The sequence below is a fragment of the Tupaia chinensis genome, unplaced genomic scaffold (genome assembly GCF_000334495.1).
Source record: "Tupaia chinensis unplaced genomic scaffold, TupChi_1.0 Scaffold000429_1, whole genome shotgun sequence".
In the NCBI taxonomy this organism is placed as follows: Eukaryota; Metazoa; Chordata; class Mammalia; order Scandentia; family Tupaiidae; genus Tupaia; species Tupaia belangeri.
The window spans coordinates 1,706,276-1,712,384 of record NW_006159934.1 but is presented as its reverse complement, the minus strand read 5'-3'; the positions used below and the strand labels follow the sequence as shown (position 1 = coordinate 1,712,384).

General features: G+C 48.7%; 1 protein-coding gene across 2 annotated transcripts in view; it reads left to right on the top strand.

Moving 5' to 3' along the window:
* The first annotated feature begins 18 nt into the window (after positions 1 to 18).
* Positions 19 to 6,109, top strand: part of LOC102468075 (endogenous retrovirus group K member 113 Gag polyprotein-like) — a 39,367-nt gene continuing 33,276 nt past the window's right edge. For both annotated transcript variants that reach the window (XR_335502.1, XM_027774408.1), the window contains exon 1: positions 19 to 194. The gene's annotated coding sequence lies outside the window, so the exon portion shown is untranslated. The remainder of the gene's footprint in view (positions 195 to 6,109) is intronic.

Here is a 6,109-nt window from a genome sequence, read left to right as displayed (position 1 = left end):
AGCCGCCGCCCCCACCGAGCCGCCGCCGCCGCCAGCGCCGCCGGAGCCATACTGCGCTTCACGCCTCACGCCTACCGGGGGCCGCCATCTTGCGTGACCCTTGACCCTACGCTTCGGCGGAAGCGCTCCTAGTCGCGGCCATGTTTGTTACTGGCTGAAGGCAAAGACGCTGAGGGCAGCTTTGGCTGCAGGAGGTAAAGACGGACCGCCGCGCTCCCTGTCCATCAGCAGGGAGTCTAGTCTCCCTCAGTGTCGCGCTTTCTCTTCTCCTATGTTGCCCCCTTTCTACTGTCCCTCGTCACCTCTCCCTGGCCTCCCCGCTCCCGGCCACTTAAGCCCGTTCTCTGGCCGCAGCGAGCTCTTACTCCGGTGGCTCTAGGATTCCTGCCGCCCTCTCCAGGGCGCCCTCGCCGGTGCCCTTCACTGTGCCTGGGACCGACAGCCCCATTGTTGAGTCTCTTTCAAGCCTGCCTGCCTGCCTCGCCTTTCCCACCGTCATCCGGTCCCTCCAGATACCTGCAAATTCCTACTGGATCCTAAGACCCAGGCACCTCCTGCCTTCTCCAAGACAGGAATTTAAAGTTCATTCAGACTGTTCTCACCGACTTAGCGGTTCTAGAGTTTGGTATGCAGCCGGGAACAAGACAGGCCTTCGTGAATAAAGAGGCCAGAGTTAGGATCCGGGTTCCAGTCCTGGCCCTGCGAAAGACTTGCTACCAGGTGGTGGGGAGGTGTCCCTTCCTGTGGATCTTACCTCTAAAATGAGAACGTTAAGACAAATACATGGGGACCAGCAGTTAGTGTAATGGCTATGTCGCTGGACTCCCACATAGTCGACCGCGGTTCGCATCCCGGACCCAGTGGCTTAAACTCACGCCAGGCACATGGAGTAGAAGGGATTGCGGCGTGGCCATATCCCCTGGGGGGTGATTTCTCGCTTTCTATCTCTCTGTCTCTCTCTCTGCCTGGCGAGCGGACAGCGCCCTATAGCAAAAACTTCTATTAAAAAAAAAAAAACCAAATACATGAAAAGATTTTTCAATTAAATAAAAGGTTTGATGGTATGGCCTGTAGGACCCCTTGTAGCCCATCATGACCCAAGATAGGGGTTCCCAAATAATGAGAACAAACTCTTTTTCCTCCCTTGCTTCCTGAATCTCACTCTTTTTTGTTTTTTAGAATTATTTAACTTTATTTAAATATATTGTTAAATTATTTTTTAAAAGTGTTTAATTATAGGGCACGTGCGCTCGTCAGAGAGAAAGTGAGAAAGCAAGCTGCCAGGTCTGGGTCTCAAACCGCAGTCAGCCATGGAGGAGACCAGCCCCCTAACCACTCTGCTGCCTGCTAGCCCCTGTCTCACTCTCTTTATATTGCTTGGTGTGGTGGGATTTTTAATCTATTCAAAGACTAGATCAAATTATCTGGTTGCCGTGGAATATCCCTGGCATTCGGTGTGTGAAACCTGTTTTTACTGTTCTGTGATGAACTGTGGTTAAGGTGTTACCATTCTGCAGGGCTGTTTTATAGAGGGTGTTCAGGAAGACTTCACAGATAAGATATGGAAAAATAAGCGTCCCGGCTGCTCCATGAAGGTCTCCAACTACAGGGAGTGCAATTCATCAAGGCTCTGAGATCACTAGTCTGCTGGGCCGTGAAGTCTGCTGGCCCTCTGTTTTCACTGAGGCCTGGTTTTCCTTAGGCTGCTTCTACAATAAAACTGAACAAGGCTGGGACAGACACTAAGGCAAACCTGATTCTGGGACACACAGACTCCTGATGGCCACTTGTGGCTTCAGGACCCCACAATGGCCTTGCTGCACTTTCCTTAGACTATCTGGCAATCTAGGACACTTTCGACCAACCTTCCCTTCTTTTCTCCTTCCCTTAGGATCAAATTTGCATCAGGGCCTAATGCTCCTCCCAATTCTCCTAGGCTCCCTTTCTGTTTTTCTCTCATAGAGGCATTTCCCCTAAAACAGATTTAATCCTGTCTCCTCCATGTCTACCTCTCGGAGGACACAAATTAATGAATAAGGTAACATCTGAGCAAAGGGATGAAGAAATGAAAGAGTTAGGGATTTAAATATCCTGGCTAAGACTGGCCTGGTAGTCTAGTGGTTAAGGCAACCAAATCCCACATGGCTGACCGTGTGGCTTGGATCCCACCCTGGCAGCTTGACAGACACAGCAGACATACATGCACATGTGCTCCAGATCTTGACAAGATAGAGCGAGGAAAAGGATTGAGGGTGAGGTGTAACCACACTACTGGGAGGTGCTTTTTCCTTCTTTTCTGTCTGTCTCTCTCCGGTAAGGCATGCAGCCTCTTCAAAAATGAAAAGACGTGGGGCGGTGGTTCCTTCCATAGTCCCATTCGGTTCACCTGTTTGCCTCCTGTGAAAGCCAGATGAGTCATGGCAGGTGACAGTGGGTGACTGTAAACTTAGACACGTGTGCAGCCCCGTCACGGCTGCTCTCTTACACTCAGCACTTGACTGGAATAGACCAGCACAGCCTCGGGACTTGACTGGGGGTACTGATCCAGCGAGTGGGTTCTTTTCTTTTTTTTTTTTTTTTTTTTGAGAGGTTTTTGCTATAGGGTGCATGCGCTCGCCAGACAGACAGAGAGAGACATAGAGACAGAAAGCGAGAAATCACCCCCCCAGGGGGGATGGTCACGCCGCAATCCCTTCTCCTCCATTCTCCTCTCGGGATCTTGGGCACACGCACACGCGCCCAGCGTGAGTTTTAAGCCACTGGACCCGGGACGCGAACCGCGGTCGACTACGTGGGAGTGCAGCGACATAGCCATTACGCTAACTGCTGGTTCCCAAGTGAGTTCTTTTCAATCCCTGTGGACAGCAGGATCGAGGCCAGTTAACTTCTGTCTGGGAAGGCAGCGTTACTCACGAGCTCTCACCACTCTCACTCCTAATACTTCCCAAATCAGGCATCTGTGGACAAGACCGTGTGTCTGGCTCTGATTTAATCAGTAAAGCTGAGCTTTGATCACCTTATTGATAAGGGAGAATTATATAAATGTTATTAATGTGAAAATTATATATATATTTATATACATATGAAGCATGTATGCAGTGTTCAACTGTCCGTTCATATGCAGGACTGTCCTTTTATCTGAGCTTATGGCCTTTCTGATATTTTGGGTTTAAATGTCTGTTCTTTTACTAACTAGTAATGACAACAGACGGTGGGCTTTCTAAAATTCCTTATTCATTAATTTTTAAAAAGCAATAACTGGGGCCAGCCACCTGGCATGGTGGTTAAGGTGCTGAACTCCCATGTGGCTGACCATGGTTCCAGTCACAGACCTGGTGGTTTGAAACTTACTCAGGGCCTGTATGTGTGCATGTCCAAAATCTCAGGAGGAAAACTGAAGCATGGCCATCCCCCCTCCGAGGGAGGAGGGTGATTTCTCAATTTTCCCTTTCACTGGCAAGCACATGTGCCCCTTGGCAAAAACCTGAAACAAAACAAAACAAAGCAAGGCACTAACCCATGGCCAGATGATGGCACAAGAGTAAAATATGTTCTGTGAGGCAATCCCATGTGGGAAGCTCCTACTTCAACTCGAGAGACCTTCCTGAGTATGCTGGGCACATGCTCCTCCGTGATTCAGGACTGGCGGAGGCTGTAAATGCTATCTCTTATGCACTCTCGCGCTCGTAGAAGAAATAAAGTTGGGACCAGCAGTTGGCGTAATGGACTCCCCCGTAGTCAGCCGCGGTTCGAGTCCCGGACCCGGTGGCTTAAACTCACTCCGGGCGCGTGTGCGTGCGTGCCCAAGATCCCGAGAGGAGAATGGAGAAGGGATTGCGGCGTGGCGTGGCCATCCTCCCACCCCCCGGGAGGTGATTTCTCGCTTTCTGTCTCTCTGTCTCTCTCTGTCTGTCTGGCGAGCGCACGTGCCCTATAGCAAAAAACCTCTCCAAAAAAAAAGAAAAGAAAAGAAATAAAGTTTAAAAATCAGTGGGGCATTAGGACCAGCAGATGGTGTAATGGCTACATAGTTGGACTCCCATGTAGTTGACTGCACTTCGAGTCCCGAACCCGGTGACTTAAACTTAGGCCAGGCACGTGTGGCCAAGATCCCAAGGGGAGAATGGAGGAGAAGGGATTGTGGTGTGGCCATGCCCCTGGGGGGTGATTTCTCGCTTTCTGTCTCTCTGTCTCTCTCTGTCTGTCTGGCGAGCGCACGTGCCCTATAGCAAAAACCTCTCAAAAAAAAAAAAAATCAGTGGGGCAGGCAGGTAGTGTGGAGGTTAAGGCACTGGACATTCCCACATGGCTGACCGGGGTTTGAGTCTGGGACCTAGCAACTTGCTTTTTCACTCTCTTTCTCACTTTCTCGCTCTCTCTCTCTGGTCAAATTAAAATAATTAAAGTAAATAAAATGATTCTGATTTTAAAAATCAGTAATGTGGGGCCAGCAGTGGTGCAGTGGTTGGGGTGCTGGACCCCCATATGGCTGGTCATGGTTAGAGTCCTGGACCTGGTAGCTTGCTTTCTCACATTTCCTCTTTTTCTCTTCTGGTGAGTATGGATTCCCTGTGCCTGGACCAGCTCAGCACGAACACGTTTCTCTGAGTGGGGAAGGCCATGGATTAGAAATAGACGCAATAGCAAAACACACAAAGACACACCGGTATAGAAGAGCGAGGATCAGGTGGGCACAGCTTCTCTGATGGAGAAATTGCCACCAGAACCAGCCTCAGGTTTATTCTTTTAAAGGGCAGAGAATGGGGGAAGGGGAAAATGGGGTGTAAAAGGAATGGGGAAGAAGGAAGTGGAATGCCAAGAGAATAAGGGAGGAGAAATTGGGATGCAAAACCAGTTGTTTTTGGATGTAAATCATCTGAGGATGTGAAAATGACTGGCACCATACAATTTCTCTGATCCTTTTGGGGCATAATCTGATAAAGATTTGTGACTTCCTTTAGCTTGATACTGGGCAGTATGGAGATACTGGGATTGACAATAACAGGAAGACAGCCATTGACAGCAGGCAGGTGCTGCTTTCCTATGTAGACGCTTCTCAGTAGCCCTGCTCGAGTAGCTTAGGAAGGGCATATCTGCCTGTGTCTTCAGGCCACATGTTTTAATCGCATGTTTTCAGATGGGCTGCTTTCCACACCCGGTAGCAAATTTTTTAAAATAATGGGACCAGCAGTTGGCGTAATGGCTGTGTTGCTGGACTCCCAGATCTGGTGGCTTAAACTCATGCTGGGCACATATGCATACATGCCCAAGATCCTGAGAGGAGAATGGAAGAGAAGGAATTGCAGCATGGCCAACCCCCTGGGGGGGAGTCATATCTCGCTTTCTGTTTCTCTGTCTCTCTCTGCCTTTCTGGCCAGTACACGTGCCCTATAGCAAAAATCTCTCAAAAAAAAAAAAAAAAAAAAAATAAAAAAAAATATATATATTGATGGTGTATAAAAAGATAAGATACATCACTCTGACTACACATGAAAACTAGTAGAGGAATTTTTTTCCAGTTTTTTTGTTGTCGTTTTTAGAGAGCTTTTTTTGCTATAGGGCACGTGTACTTGACAGAGAGACAGAGAGACATAGACACAGAGAGAAACTAAAAAACCACCCCCTGGGGGGATGGCCACACTGCAATCCCTTCTCCCCCATTCTCTTATTCCCCTCCATTCTCCTCTCGGGATTTTGGGCACGCATGCACATGTGCCTGGTGTGTTTCAAGCCACTGAGTCCAGACTTGAACCATGGTCAAGCATGTGGGAATCTAGCACCACAACCACTATATCACCTGGGGACCAGCAGGTGGCATGGTGGTTAAGGTGCTGGACACTCCCACATGGCCAACCACGGTTTGAGTCCCAGACCTGGTGGCTTGCTTTCTCACTTTCTCTCTCTTTTTCTGTGTGTGTCTCTCTCTGGTCAAATTAAAATAAATGAATGAATAAATATAACTTTTAGAGGAAAAACAAAATTAATAACCTGGGCCAGCTGGTAGCATGATGAAGGCAACTGGATCCCACATGGCTGACTACACGGTTTGAGTTTCAGTTTAAGAGGCTTGAAAAACGTGTGTGTGTGTGTGTGTGTGTGTGTGTGTGTG